General features: G+C 37.4%; 1 long non-coding RNA gene across 3 annotated transcripts in view; it reads left to right on the top strand.

The window, feature by feature from the left end:
* Window positions 1-5,447: 5,447 nt before the first annotated feature.
* LOC135330365 (uncharacterized) overlaps window positions 5,448-16,253 on the top strand; it is a 48,099-nt gene continuing 37,293 nt past the window's right edge. For all 3 annotated transcript variants that reach the window (XR_010392342.1, XR_010392343.1, XR_010392339.1), the window contains exon 1: window positions 5,448-5,855. This is a non-coding gene — a long non-coding RNA (uncharacterized LOC135330365). The remainder of the gene's footprint in view (window positions 5,856-16,253) is intronic.

Raw genomic sequence — 16,253 nt, 5'->3', positions numbered from 1 at the left:
CAGTAGAACTAGGAAGCACTTGAAACTACTGAGACTGATATAAGACGGACAAAAGAAAGTAAAGGTAGTAAACTTCTTGGACTTGCTGACACGTGAGGCTATGGAGACAGACAGCACCAGCAGGTTCAAGGGATTAGATAAATTCCTCAACAGCAGTTCCATAAATGGTTACCAACAGGCCTAGGCAGGAATACACTCTCTAACAACCCTAACACAATTCTGTCTGCCAGGGGAGCATGAGGAGAATAAACAGCAGAAGGTGATCTCATTCACATGCTCTGTGTGTTCCTAAATAGCATCTCCTAATGCTAGTTTCAGAGACAAAATAGATGGCCTGCGATTCTGACACAGCAACACATTTCTTACATTCATATTTTGTAGATAGCACTACTCTGTATTCTTTCATTTTGTCTTCAGGTAATGTGGAGTTTGATCTATCATTTCCTGAGTAACTCTGCTTTGCTGAAGACCATTTTGTGGCACCTTCCACAGAACACTCTACTCTGAAGAATCTCACTAATTTTGACCTGTCAAAGTAAAAATTCCTTCATTCTGATAGAATCTGGCACAGGTGAGTCCCTGGAGACTTTCCTTCTTCACTTAAAACATAGAAAACCTTGCTGATTTAAATGAAAAACACAATTAGTGTCAAAAAAATTTCAGTGGAATGCCCTTGACTTTGTGTGATTCTAACTCCGTGGTTCTCAGTCGAGCAAAATTCACTTATTTCAGTAGGCTCTTTTACCTGCACATACTCTGTAGGCTTAGGCTCTTGATGTATAGAAACAAACCCAAGTATTGACAAAATACACTGTGTTTTACACTGGAGCTGGGGAGCTATTAGTTATGCATTGAGATGTTACACAAAAGTCTGTAGACAGTCTGAAGTACAACTTCCCTGGTGGGAAATGAAGGTGGGAAAGCTATGAGGAAAGGGTATAATCTGCCAATTAGTATTAGCTGGCATAGAATTACCATGAAAATTGCACAGAAGACTTTTTAATAATCACAGTCACATATTTCATATGAAGACTGGTATCCCCAGCAGCCGGACGTACTTTTCAGCAAACAACCAGCATCAGCTCCTCATAAAAGATCCACGTTCTGACTACTGACACATCATACAGCAGGAAATGCGTATTTATTTATTTTAAATTTATGTCTCAGGGAAGAAAGCCAATACCTCTATAACTTGCAGGACTTTGTAAGACCTCAAGAACAGGAGACTGTGGGAACCGAAATATACGTTGAAAGCCGAAGCATGCTGTTATTCAGTTGGCTGTGGCAAGTATTTGCAATTTATCATGGTCACGTGGTAACGTGCCAAAACGATGGCACATTTACTTTTCCTGCCAGTTTGACTTGCTGCTATATAAAAGGTGTGTTTACAATTTTATGATAATTCTTTACTGATGCTGTATAAAAAGTACCCACAAAATAGCAAAAAAACCTGATTGTGTGATAGAATATCAGTGAGAACAGAATTGACGACTGCACTAAAAATTGGTCTTCCTTCCTCCACTACATGTTCCTATGAATACAAAATGCTTGCGTTTATGGAGTTATCTGAGTTCAGATGGTGATACTAAATAATCTGGTTAATGTTAGAAAAGGTCTGATATTTGATTTACCCTCTACCAGTTTTATTCTCCCAACTTTTTATCTGCTCCTCCATTTTCTAATGGAGATAAGACTGTTTAGGCTTTTAAAGGTATAGTTTAGGGAGTCTTAGCCTATTTCTTTCCTTCTCTTGCATTCTCTCTTCCCTTTTCTCTTCCTCACATCCCCATAGTACTTATATGGACAGGATGACTGAACGTAGGCAGGATATATGAACGTATCTTTAGAATCCCACAGTAATGGAAAATGTATTACAGAAAAGTTCCACAGTTGGAGTAAACAAAGTAAACTCCAATATAACTCATCAGATCAATAATATAAAAAGAATAAGCATGAAGATCTTAGAACATTTTTCTCATCAATTTCTGCTGTAGTTTGGATTTGTCCAGACTGCTGTAAAACCCTTAATTTTTTAGTGAGAAAGTGGAAGAGACAGCAAAGAATCTTGATTTAAGCTGAGGGTTTGGAAAAAGTTATTTTTATGGTAGAAATGTTACACAGAAATTATGATACATTTTCTTTGTATTGGATAGGCTGCTTGTATGATGAAGCAGTAGGGGTAACGGTTAGTGCAGATATATTTGTATACATGTGCATATTTTAGGTATGTCAGTACAAATAACTTTAAAAGGAAGGAATAGGGATTGGTTTTGCAAAATCTGCTTACCTGCTTCTTTTGCAAAGGTTTGTGACTAGTTTCCTTTGCACCTGAAGGGACAGACTTAAGGAATCCAGAGGAAAGGTCCTGCATTGTTATCTCTCTCATAAATGCGTAGCAGAAAGTAAATGCTAAGAATGTCATATTTTGTAATGAATGCAAGTAATTCTTTTTATTGGAATCTCAAAGTGGATCAAGTTTTAGTAGCAAACTCCAGAAGAAGATAATAGAGAATGTGAAGAGAAATGGTACTTAGAGAGAATACCCCCAAAATATAATTAAGGGGGTAGAACGAATCAGAGAAGAAGAATAAGCCAATATTTTACTTGAGGTCTTGAGACAGTTTTGTTGTTTGGATTTTTTTAAGGATTTGTGGTTATCTGTGGTTATTGTTTCTCAAATTAAAATTCAGCTGCTATTGTTTTAGCACTAGCATTTAGATTTGAAATCTCTTGACACTTAATTGCCAGTATTATTTTATCACAGTATTTCTACATCTTCCACTTTGTATTTTTCTGTTGATTACATAATGCTGGTTGGCATATAACACTGTGCTTTCACTAGTTATAGTATCCGAGAATTAGACTACTGTTATTATGCATTGATTTTGCTACTGGCAGCTGTCCCAATCCAGTATTGGGAAGGTTTTGTTACGATCCCAAGGACGAGATTAAGACCCTAAAACCAGTCAAATATTGCACAACCTTTTAACTTTATTTTCAACGGAGTGGGGAGAAAAGGCGGGGAAAGGCCAAGGGGAGAGGGGAACAAGGGTAAGGGGAAAAGATAGACAAAGTTGGAAAAGGAGAAAAGAAACTAGCTACTGCCACTCTGAGTCCGATGATATTTGGCTAACTGCGCTCGAGATTTCCAGTCCTCGCAAACGAGCCCCCCCCCCAGTCACACAGTCTGCAGTTTTTATAGGTTCTTGCCCCGCCTCTGGGAGGTGCTTCCTCACTTCCCATGCAGATTAGCTGTCGTGCGCAGTCCGCCCTCTCGGAACCTTCCAGAAACGGGCTGGGGGCATCTGGGGGTCTCCTGCTCATGTGCAGATGGCAAATGAGTATGTGCGGTTTGTGTCAGATGCGCTGTTCCCCCAGAGGCGGCCTTCTGCCCGTTTCGTGTCCTTTTTCCCCTGTGCAGGTGCACGAGGTTGTTCACCTTGCGGACAGCTCCCGGGGGCGCTGGCGTGGCATTGCCCAACGCGCCTTGGTATTGGTGGCTCTGCAGCAGCAGCAGCAATGTCAAGACAAAACTGCATTTAGTACCGGTTCTCTACAGCAGCCAAGTATGATGAAGATTAATGAAATAAGATATAATTATTAAGGGCTCAACTATGAACCTAGCTATTCCTTTTAACCCTATGTATTTGTTCCTTGTGTGTTTGCTTCTTTTCAGCTGTATTTTCTCACTGTGGAACTCACTGCTATAGCATCTGCAAAATTTACAGCTGGGCTCAAAAAACAAATAGACAAATTCACAGAGGTACAACCAAGGCTATGAAACACGATAGCTCCAAGGCTATTAAACACAAAGATAATACACCTGACTCAGGAAGTTTCTAAGCCTCAGGCTGCCTCAAGCCACAGCTTACTATATGACTAAACGCTTAGTCTTGCTTACACTCCCTTTTAATATTACTAACATTGGATTAGACTTTTGGCTCTGTACGTGTATTTTTGTGATTCCTCTACATTGTGTTTCAAAGAAGAAAAGCAGGATTCATTTGTTTCAAAGAAGAAGAGATTTATGTGCTCACTTTCGCCCTACCCATACAATAGACAGAAAGAACTGGCCTTTCTTAGGTATCTTACTTTTCCTTGTCCCCATAGCCTTATAACTAGAAGGACTGAGGTGACACAAGTGGAAAGACACTCTGAAAAGAGTTAGGTGCTCATTCTGGCATGTGGTGTAAAGAACATTCTCAGTTGTGTTGTATTCAGTAGTGTGAGAATGTGAGATTGTGCACAAGCCTTTTTATTAAATTCCAGTGTCCATTCCATTAGTTTTCCAGTTTGCCCATTTGATTGCAAAATACAGATAACAACTTTCAGTGCATATAGAATAAACAAAGTCTCCTATTAGAAGAGACTCTTTAATTCATTCACTAGTTCGGGGATAGTGTGTCTTAGTTAGAAAAATGAAAATGAGATCTGTGATTTTAGTGTTAGAATAAGCTTTTTTTTTTAATTCTCTGATTATATGTATTTGAAGTGAAATTTTTCAGTCTGATTTAAAAAAAAAATCTTTCCAATATATTGGGTAAAATATACTCTCTGTATATTCATTTCCAAAAGGCTTTGAAAGAGTAATTTTAACGAAATCATATCATTACTCTGTGTGCCCCACGTTACCAAATCAGGTGCCTGGTACAGATGACTCAGCTATAAATGTAAAGCATGCAGAGTCAAAGTTATGTAAAGAACATAAACAGCCTTTTTCTTAGCACAGCTGCAAAACATGCTATCAGCCAATATAACTAGGGTGGAGTTACTGAAGGTGAACTTTGCAGGCTTGGGGGCTTTGGAGGACACAGGATAGTGTGCTGAGATACTCCTTTTGAATATGGTTCTTCTGAATAAACAAAAAATACTGTCTCTGTGACAGGTAAATAACTTGTTTTTTAAGAGCAACCAACTGTGTTTTATCTATCTGTGTTGTAGGGTCTTTCACAAGCAGTGCCACTGCAGGGGAAAAGTAATATTGTGTAATTTGAGTGATGAGGATCAGCACTATACAAATTTCTCCTCCACCCATATTCTTTTTTTTTCTGTAGAACATTATTTAAATTTCTATTATTATTTCTAATAATCAGTTGAATAAGGTATTAGGGAAAAGCTGAAGATTCTAAATAAAATCTTTTAGAAAAAAGAATCCGCTAAAAATCTGCAAACCAAACAAAAAAAAAATTTCTCCTCCACCCAAATTCTTTTTTTTTCTGTAGATCATTATTTAAATTTCTATTAATAATCAGTTGAATAAGGTATTAGGGAAAAGCTGAAGATTCTAAATAAAGTCTTTTAGAAAAAAGAATCCGCTAAAAATCTGCAAACCAAACCAAACCAAAAAAAAAAAAAAAAAAAAAAAAAAAAAAAAAGAAAGCCCAAAGTGTACGTCCTAGCAAACTCTTAAACCTCAATCTGCAACATTTGGATTTTAATCTGCAGAGTAAGCAGGATCACAGCTGTTTTGGAGGATAGGATCAACAGTCAGCACTATCTTGCTAAATTAGAGAAAAGGGTTGCATTCTGAAAAATTAGCAGATAAAAGAAGGATGGTTTAAGTAGCAGATCAGAGTCAAACGCACAAAGGTAGAAGAGAGAAGTTGTCTAGATAGTAATATAACAGAGTAACATTCAGGGAATAAAATGAATAAGGAAGACATTGATTCTGATATACTGCATTGGGTGTACCACATAAGAAAATGGAAGCAGATTGTTCTGACCTACTATTGACTTAGCTAGGAGTTGTGTATTTGATTTAGTGCTTTATGTTTTTTTAACAGGGAAAACAAGGAAATTTCAGTAGAGGTCAGAAGACACCTAAAATATTAGAAGCCTTGGAAAACAAAGAAAAGGTGAGTCCTAACTTCCAGAAAAGCTAGTGGGAAGACTTCAGTAACGTTTGGACTTCAGTGGGTCATTTTTGTTGAAGTCAAGGGTCAATGGAAGGTGACTTCTGAGGCACATGAAGTACATTATTTCTATTCATGCTTGATATGCTGTTATGTTGATGGTGATATTGCAAAGCATAAGATTCCGTATACCTCTTGCAGGGCTGGAAATAGGACAGTTAGCAGGAATAAAATTAAGCAAAAACACCTTTTATTAATTATGAATTTATAAGATTTATAGCAGTTTCCACTTGAGAAAAGAATTAAAACATTGTAGTGAATGTTTAGAGATAGAACGTAAAGGAATTCTGCCTTTCTGACTGCCTTTCAGAATGCAAAACAGAACCAAATCCAAACAGTTTGGGTATTATTTTTTTTAGAAATGTGGGAGTTTAAAAATACTATCATATTATTATATTAATTGAGCAATTAATATTTGAAAATATCTTGAATAGCATTATTAGATTCCAACTTTCTTTGGCTCGGAAATATAGAAGATTGACCCATATTTTACCATCTTGGATTTTGTGTGCAGAAAGCAAGACAGAAACTGAGGAAACAGACCTTTTTTTCTTTTAATAAATAGTACAGCTATAGTAGAAACAAAGTATTTCAGATGCCCCACGAGAATCGGTCAAGTGAACCCTGAAACAAACACTCTTTGACTGTAATAAATGTTTATTTTTCCCATTAAATTGTATACACTTTGAAAAAAGAGGGACTGTATAGGAACACGAAAAGCAAACACTGAGTTCTGTTTCTCTTGAAATCTCTAATAAGTCTGAAAATAAAAGACTTTTGAAAAAGATGTGGAGTTTATGATTTTCTGATCTTTTTTTCTGAATAATAATGAAAATAACACAATCTGCTTTTTATCTGGATTGTATGTTTAACAAAAGCTAGTCTGAGAGGTGGAAGGGCAATGAATTAAGAACAGTGTAATCTTCCCTGTAGTGCCTGATCTTTCATATCTTTTTGAGCTGAATACTTTTCTTTTTTGACAGTTTTCAAGCAAATAAAGCTTTTCTGTGGCCTGAACTCTCCTGGGTGAATAAATGGGAAAAATCAGCATTCTGCTGGATTTTATAGATTATTTAAACAGACTTAATAGGATTCTCTTGTATAACGAAAAAGAATATAAAAAGAAAATATAATGAAGTGAAGATACTGTACAGTATCATTAAATAGAAAGAACATTTAATCAGGACAATGACATTGGTATGATGGCTATTTGCTCTAAAATAATACACTCTGAAAACAGGCTGGATATAATGTATGAGCTACTGTCTGCAGCCTTTATGAGCAGTTTGCCACATTCATATGACAGACTCATTTGTACTGAAGGTGGACCCCCCAACACTTTTGTGTCATAAAATATGCATTTTTTAAAGAGCAAGTACTTAACTAATAAGGTTCATGGTCTTTCGAAGCCAGCCTTTATGATGTTCTTTCTCTAAAGAACAATTTAATTAGATATCAAAATGTCACCTGCAGTGAATAAAAATCTCTAAATACTTAAGTTACAGCAGTGTGTTACCTGCGGAACTGAAAGGAAATGATCCTTCTATTTTACCCTCCTGCTGCAGAGACTAAGAGGGAAAATCACAATACTTCTTTACCAGCAGAGGAAACCTGTTGTCTAACCTAAGGCTGAGCAACTATCCATGAATGGGAGACTTTCCACTGACTTCACTGAGTTTTGGATATGATTTCTGTTTTTTTTTTTTTGGGTTTTTTTTTTGGTTTTTTTTTTCAGCAGAAAAATTAGGATAAAGCTCTATGGTTCATGTTATTATTGGAATTTATAACACTATACAGGAAATATCCAGCTAAAATTATAATGTTCTTATAATTATATACCTAAAATTATAATTTTATCAGACAGTAATGATAACAATGATAATTCTTTTTCCTCTGATGACTCCTGCTATGATTAGAATTCATTTTTCTTTGAATTGCAGGAAATGGTCATTTGTGAGCTCAATGTTAGGGTCTGTTATTGGGCATTTAATTTGCAAGCGCTGCATGAAATTAAATAGTTGTGAGAAGTACTGGTGTGATTGTACTTCTACAATAAACCAGCTGGAAAAGCTGTTGAAGCTGTGCAAGCAGTGAACTAGCATATTCTCTCTTAGCTTTTTAAAAGTTCAGCCTCAACCTTACTTTGTTTCATATGCAGAAGAAAAACGAAGAAGTTATGTTCCAGATACCATTCCACAGAGGGCAGTAGTCTTATTAAGCATGCCCAGTAAAAGAAGCCATAGCATCCCCTCAAAAACTGTGTGGCCTAGAGAGAGCAACTGACTTTTACACTTGCTGAAAAATGTAAATTCTTTAGAAACAAATCAGGAGGAAATGTGTTTACTTTTGAATCTTGAGACAAGCTCTTGTGCCAAAACCTGAGGAAATCAGATATCTGTCTGAATAGAGCCTCAAGATGTTTCAATAAAACAAACAGTTTTATAATAAAACAGAATAAAAATGTAATTTCAAATGCATGTTAAATTTTCTGCCACTTCAAACAAATGCTGACATTTTAAATCTTATTCATAATTTCTACGCATATTAATTATAGATGTAATTTAACAGCCACTAAATATAGAGTCTGACAGAATTTTGCTTGGGTTATGAGTGAAGAATAGAGCTCATTGTTAATTAGAAAACTTAAAAGAAAATATTAACATTTTTAAAGATACAGAATATTTTTTTTCTCCCTTGAAAAGTTCTAGCCTCTTTTAATTGCAATTTTATTTCTTTTCAAACTTGCTGGATAAAAGCCTCATTTCAGACCAAGGCTGTTTTACGTAACTGAAGAGGGTACAGCAAGAGATAGCCATACATCCTTAAGCATTTGAATTACTGTTTGATGTACTGTGGCTGGAGTGCTGGGTCAGGGCATCTGGCGCTGAGCATCGAGGTCTCCCTCATGATGAAAGATGCTCCAGAGAGATTGATGTCTACCTGCCTCCACTATGTAACCAGTACAACTGACCTGTAACAGGACAGTGTTGGAAGAGGGAAAGTCTGTAAAACTATCTTTAATACTAGGTGATGAGGAGGCAGGTACATGACACAGTTGGAGGCCAGGAAAGCAAAGATGCAGGATGTGGTTTCTTCCTCTGGCTTTTTAACACGTAGTAAGCCACATGCCATTTTTTAATACATTTTATCCTGCCAATTACATTGCTATATTGCAGCTGCTCTATGATTACACTACCACCAGATTTCTTGTGGAGTGATCGTTGACCTTCCCATTGTTTGTTTTTCATTTTTCTTCCAGTCTAAAAATCTAATTTACGTGGTTAGGTGTAAGCAGTGTCTCCAAATCCATTGTGAGCTGCACTTCACCCAGAGATGAACGGGCAGGATCAAGAACTGAAATCCTCCCAGCTTGTCTGTGATGCTCAGAGATTTGACATGACCCAAATTCTGCCTGCTTTCACCTTTCAGAGGCACCTGAACCATATTCCCATGCTACTCAATTGCAAACCTCCAGCTGACTTCGTTGGCAGTAGGACTGGACTTGGAAAGTTAGAGTGTGGGTGGAGTATGAGATGAAATTACCTGTCAAAATCTATTTGTAAACAATCATTCAGTCTGTAAGGTGGCTTTGCAGCCCATCAGCATGATTGAATAGATGGAGCTCTTCCCTTGCATTTCATGCTGCCTTTTGAAATTTTCCAGAAATGACTTTATTTAGAGCTGTGGCTTGGTACAAAGTACCTTTTCATCCTGTGCTTAAAATAATTTAATGCAAACACCTCCTAAGCAAGGAGGAACTGAATTTGCTTTTTGATGGTTGACTTTTCACAATGAATTACGAAAGAAGTCAATAGTGTCAGAACAAGTATGCAAAATCTTCAAAAAGACCCCACCCAACTTGTCTGTTCAGTTGCTTTTCTTTGCTCTCAATCACTTTTTGCAAATCCTCTAGCTGTCAGTATTTTAATGAGGCTGTTTATAGCTAAAGGAAAGCACAGATTAGATCAAATACCACAGGGAGTTTGTAAGATCAAAGCTTACCCTTTCAAAAGTCTAATACTGCTAGGTTGTGCTGAAAACTAGAGTTCTAGTTAAATAAAAATACTGACTTATCTTGAAGGCACACTATTCTAATCTGTTTTGTTTTGCATAAAACTTTTAAGCATTTTCTGTAATGAATATTATATTGTTGTCTATAAAGCAAATTATGGACACATTTTAATGAGATAGTTTTTGTCCAGGTTTTCTTTATTGACAAAGAGCTAACAGCAGTCCCCCGACTTACAGTATACTGTTTAAAGCATAATGCTGAAATCCATATTTGGAGTAGATTGAGCAGAAAACAAAGCTTGGTATCATCAGGAGGGAAACAGCATATCAAATATTTTGTCATTTTCATTCTTACTAGTGTCATGTATTTCCAGATAGTTTGATCTGCACTTTCTTAACAGCAGTCTGACATAACCCTGAATTCTTAGACCTAATTTTAATTAAATACTAAAATCATAATAGGAAGTCCTTTTGTATTGTTATAAGTTTGGTTTTCTTAAATGGATTTTTGCACCCACATACTTTAAAATAGTTATCTGCAAATTTTGGATTATCCATCCAGGACCATGAAAAAGGTAATTTGATAAATTGCAGAAAATTCTCAGAGCTACTCAAAATCTGAAATGCAAATGTTCTCTTATACTATAAAAGGCCATTATTATTTTAACAGAATCTGCTGCAAGTAAAAGTATGAAAGAAATAATTACAAGTTTTATATACATGACACATTCTGAAATAGTAACAGTGAAATGTGTTTGAAAAGCATTTGTACTAACTCATTCAGTAGTATTTTTAATAAAATGTAGTGAAAGAATAGTGTTAGTAATGATTCACAAAAGGCGAAGAGATTACAGTGAAGAAAACTTGTTTTCACTGTTTTCTGTCATTTTCAGTGTATTTCTAACTTCTTTTGTACCTTTCTGTCCTTTATTTGAAATAAATTGGATGTTAGTGTACATAAAATTAGATTTACAAGGTGAAATAGACTTTCTGCAGTCAATAAAACTGCCCACACTCAGAAAATTAGTTAAGTAAGCATATTATGAAAGGAAGTACTTGTGGAAAGCATTTCATATTTCACAATGTGTCTTTACAATTTAGAGATTTTCAAAGTTGAAATAGGAAAAAGATTAATTTAATTTTTTTGCAGCATTTGAACCACTTCAGAATCTGAAGTAAGATTCCTTTTTATGCAAGAAACATTTTAAAATTCTTTGTTTATGTTCTTAAGTTTATGAAAACTATTAGAGCTATTGTCAATGTAACTACATATTATACTTTGCTTTTTTATCAAAATTCTTGTAAGACCCTTAAGTCGCCCTTTAGGGTGACTGCTTAGGGAAATTTGCTAGACTGAATCTCTGGAACCTGCAGTTCCAGATGTAGACATCTCTATTCATCTACTGTAGGGATGCAGCAAGGACCTTCCCAAAAGTGTCACATCCAATCTGTATCATTAGATTCATGACTTTTCTGCTAGTGACTTTGACCAACAGTTGTAACAGTGGATTGATAGCAAGATGGGCACAAGACCATTCAAAACTTAAAAGTATAACCAGCAATTTTCAGGTAGGCCATAAACAAGTGTCTGGTGATAGATAACAATTTATTAATAATTTATTTAACAATTTAAACTATTAACAAATTTATTTAACAATTACTGTAACCAATTGAGATTAAACTATATGCAGGATGGAAGCACATGTAATTTAAGTTACTGTTTTTCACTCAAACCATCCTAGTAACTGACTGAAAGCCTTCACTGACTACTCCCAGGACCCTGTTTTATCCAAGAACCCACTGCTAAAATTAGTATGCAACTGTATATAAAATCAATAGGAAAATGGCAGATGCTCCTTCTTTTTCTCCTTCCTATTTATTTATGTATTTATTTATTTGAAACTTGATATTGGATAGCTAAGGCATAAACATGAAGGTACATTGCTTGCACAATGTTTGGGCACTTAATCTTCTTACAGAACTTCACAGATCATTAAAAAAGCTTTTACAGGTTTTTATTGGCTTTATTCATGACCACCAAATATATCACCAGTTAGAAAAGACAATTATCCTTTCAATTAACTGCTCCTCCATCGGTTTGTTTCAAATTTACTATATGGACAATCCATTTATTTGCCTACTGGTTTTTATTTTTGTAAGGTCATGTTCAATATTAAATGTCTGAAGTCACTCAACCAAATCAAATGTAACTTTATCAAGCTGTTTGGAGGATCAATGCTGTCAAGCACGCATCAATCGCTTACTCTATGATATCAAGACTTTGACTTCCTTTTACAAATTCAAGCTCACAAAAGATGGCACTGTGTTTCAGTATTTTAAAGCAGTGATAATGCACTGAGGAACTTATCCTTAATGATCATGACAGGAAAGAGAAAGGCATTAAACGTTAGGAAATGCTTCCCCTAATTCCAGCCTAGTAGTTTGGAAAAAAAATTAGTCATCCTCAGCTTGCTTTCCTGAGATCTGAAGTCCTGTGTAAAAACATAAGAGAGAAAAAAAAAAAAAAAAGAGAGTGAGAGAAAACATTGATTTATGGCAGTCACTGGCAGAACTACGCGGAAGGAATAGAAGAGCTACATATATATGTATGTATATCTTGACTAAGTGATAACTAAGGAGTGAAAGATTCATGATAAATTGAGCTGTGCAGCTACTACAAAAATAGGGTTAAGTGCACATTTGTTTTGGTTCTGCACAGCTGTTTCTTCAGATCATGTCCCTGCTCCTTAATATTCATAACTAGCAAACACTCATGCAGCAAAGTTTTTGTTCAACATGAATGTTTAGGAAATTACTGTTCTCTGTACGAATATTTAGTTTTGCATTCAAAAATTCCCAGCATTCATGACCAATTTTATGGGTTTGTTATTCATCATTTACTGTTCTTCTGATTCATAAGTTTCATTTCTTTAGTCAAAGAACAATGAAACTATAACTTTTTGGCAATCACATGCTAAAAGTAGTATAATAATAATCATAGTGAAAAGTTCACCAAAAAATTCCGATAGGTTGATCTTGTCTAAGTGTAGCGGACAGATGAGTGAACTTTTGCCTTAAACATTTCTTGGTGCATGGGGTGCAAGCAAATCATAACCCCAAACAAGCCATCTGTCCCCGGCGGAAACAGGACTGAGCTGCTGCGAGCCCGAAATGGTCTCCCTGCGACCACCCAGGACACACCGAGCCTGTGCTGAACCAGACCACGATCGGGCAGAGACTTTGGGACCTGGACTGTAAATTACTGCTGCTTAGCACAACTTCTATAAAACTTGCTTAGCATGAGTAGCTAAATTTGTTGAAGCCTTAGGCCGTGCTTAGAAGAAAAGGGCCTGAGAGCTGGTTCAAATTGGAATGATAAGGGAGTTACCAGCAGTTTGCATTCCTGTGCACTGCTGAAACAGTGTTAATTGCTGGAATTACCACCTTTTTGTCAGGACCTTGAGAGACAATGGCAGGACCCGAGGAATGAAGACACATCTGTCAGCAAAAACCTCAACAGTAAAGATAAACAGCTTGCCTAGGGACAGTGATGAGACCCAATAAGGAGCAGGAGACCCCATACCTAAATATTACTATTGGTCTGAACTACCATGTGAGGGGTGGGAAACGTAATTTGAAAAAACTATAATTGCCCAGGGATTTCTTTGTTTGGGGTCCTTCGTTGGAGGCACCCAGCTTGAGCTGTAATTTGAACGGAGTCAGCAGAACATCATTGGCCTCGGAGTGGTGGTAGCTAGCTTCTTCTCTCCTTTTCCAACTTTCTCTATCTTTTCCCCTTACCCTTGTTCCCCTCTTTCCTTTGTCTCCCCTTCACCTTTCCCCACCTTTCCTCCCCACTTCGTGGAAAATAAAGTTAAAAGGTTGTACGTTATTTGACCGGTTTTAGCATCTTAATCTCGTCCTTGGGATCGTAATGAAAGCCTCCCGATATTGGCTCGGGACCCTAAGCTTGTCAAAAACATTATTTACAACAAAATTTTTCACAGACCTAAGATTTTTTGCTTTTGAAAGCAAATGACTGAAAACAATGCAAAATTTCCTTTATGTAAATTCAATATATTTACTGTAAGACTAAATGACATGCAGGGAGCATGTAAAATGAGGATTATTATTTAGAGAACCTAAGAGGCCAAAGATGAAAGGGGTCAATTAACCTCTAACCCCCTTAAAATCCAGAGGTTTTAGATTTAATATAAAGAAAACCTCAAAAGTCAAATATCAATATTAAATATTGATTGATAATGTTACTAGATTTTTCTTCCAGCGAAGGTGGCAATTTTCATGACATAAGCAGTTGAAAATAATGGAGAGAACTATCGTACCAACTGATATCAATGAGTGTAAAAGATGATCTAACTTCTTTCTTCCACTGTTAAAAAGGTATAAGGCAAAGACAATTTTATGACTGTGTCTACCATGGGCTATTTGTCATCTGCCAATAATAATTACAACTGGTCAATTTTCAAGGATCACCTTCACCAACTTAAAAATGGCCCATCCCCACATGCAGAAAGCCAAGCAAGGATGGCAGGATGACCTGCATGGATGAATAAGGAGCTCCTAACAAAACTCAAACATAAAAAGGAAGCAGGGAGAGATGACCCAGAAGGAATACAGAGACACTATCCAAGTATGCAGGTCTAGGGTTAGTAAAGCCAAAGACTAGCTGGAGTTGAATCTGGCAAGGGATATGCAGAGCAACAAGAAGGGCTTCTACAGGTACTTAAGCAGCAAAAGGAAAATAGGGAAAATGTGGGCCCACTGCTAAGTGGGGCATGGGCCATAGTGACAAAGGACATGAAAAAGACTGAAGTACCTAATGCATTCCTTACCTCAGTCTTTACTGGTAAGATTTGCCTGCAGGAGTCCCAGGCCCCTGATACCTGTGGGAAAGTTTGGAGGAAGGAAGACTTGCCCTTGGTGGAGGAGAAGCAAGTCAGGGAATATTTAAATAACTTGGAAATATACAAGTCCATGGGACCTGATGGGATGCACCCATCACCATCACCATCAGGTGAGTCATCAGATGAGTGCTGAGTGAACTGGCTGATGTCACTGCAGTCACATTCTTGATTATCTTTGAAAGGTAATGGGGCTTGGGGGAGGTGCTGAGGACTGAAAGAAAGCAAGTGTCACCCCTATCTTCAAGAAGGACAAGAAGGAGAATCTGGGAGACTACAGACTGGTGAGCCTCACCTCAATCCCTGGGAAAGTGATAGAGCAAATAATCCTGGAAACCATTTCGACACACATAAAGGACAGGAAGGTGTTTGGGAGTAGTCAGCATTAACTTACAAAACAGAAATCATGTCTGACCAACCTGATAGCCTTCTACAAAGGGATGACTGGCTCAGAAGATGAGGGGAGTGCAGAGGATGTTGTTTATCTTCACTTTAGCAAAACTTTTGACACTGCGTCACATACTCTTATAGACAGACTGATGAAATACGGACTACAGAAGTAGGCAGCGAGGCAGACTGAAAACTGTCTGAACTGCCAGGCTAAATGGGTTGTGATTGGTGGCACGAAGTTCAGATGGAGATCAATCGCTGGTGGTGTACTGATGGGTTGATTCTGTGACCAATACTGTCTAACATCTTCCTTAATGACCTGGATGATGAGACAGAGTGCACCCTCAGCAGGTTTGCAGATGACACAGAACTGTGAGGAGTGGTTGACTCAGCAGATGGTTGTGCTGCCTTCAGAGGGACCTTGAGAGGCTGGAGCAATGAGCAGAGAGGAATCTTATGAAGTTCAACACAGGGAAATGCAAAGTCCTACACCTGAGGGTCATGCTGAAGAACAAGTCAACTATCAGTCAGCAATCAGCAATCACGCTCATGGCAGAGAAGGCCAACACTATCCTGGGCTGCACTGGAAAAAGCATCACTAGCAGGCCAATGAAAGTGATCCTTCCCCTCTCCTCAGCCCTGGTAAGGCTGTGCCTGGAGTGGTGCTTCCAGTTTTGGGCTTGCCAGTACAAGAGAGACAGGGACATACTGGAGCAAGTCCACTGAAGTGCCATGAAGATGTTTAAGGGACTGGAGCCTCTGTCATATGAGGAGAGGCTGAGAGGGAGGGGAGTATTTAACCTAGAGCAGAGAAGACTTGAGTGGATCTTATTAATGTGTATATGTGCCTGAGGAGGGGGAATTAAAGAAGACAAAGCCAGACTCTTCTCAGTAGTGCCCAGTGACAGGACAAGAGGCAATGGGCATGAATTGAAATGCAGGAAATTCCATTTCAGTATAGGAAAACACTTTTTCCTGTGATGGTGATCCAACACTGGAACACGTTAGCCAAATAGGT

The sequence above is a fragment of the Dromaius novaehollandiae genome, chromosome 1 (assembly GCF_036370855.1).
Source record: "Dromaius novaehollandiae isolate bDroNov1 chromosome 1, bDroNov1.hap1, whole genome shotgun sequence".
In the NCBI taxonomy this organism is placed as follows: Eukaryota; Metazoa; Chordata; class Aves; order Casuariiformes; family Dromaiidae; genus Dromaius; species Dromaius novaehollandiae.
This window is presented reverse-complemented; position numbering and strand designations above follow the sequence as displayed.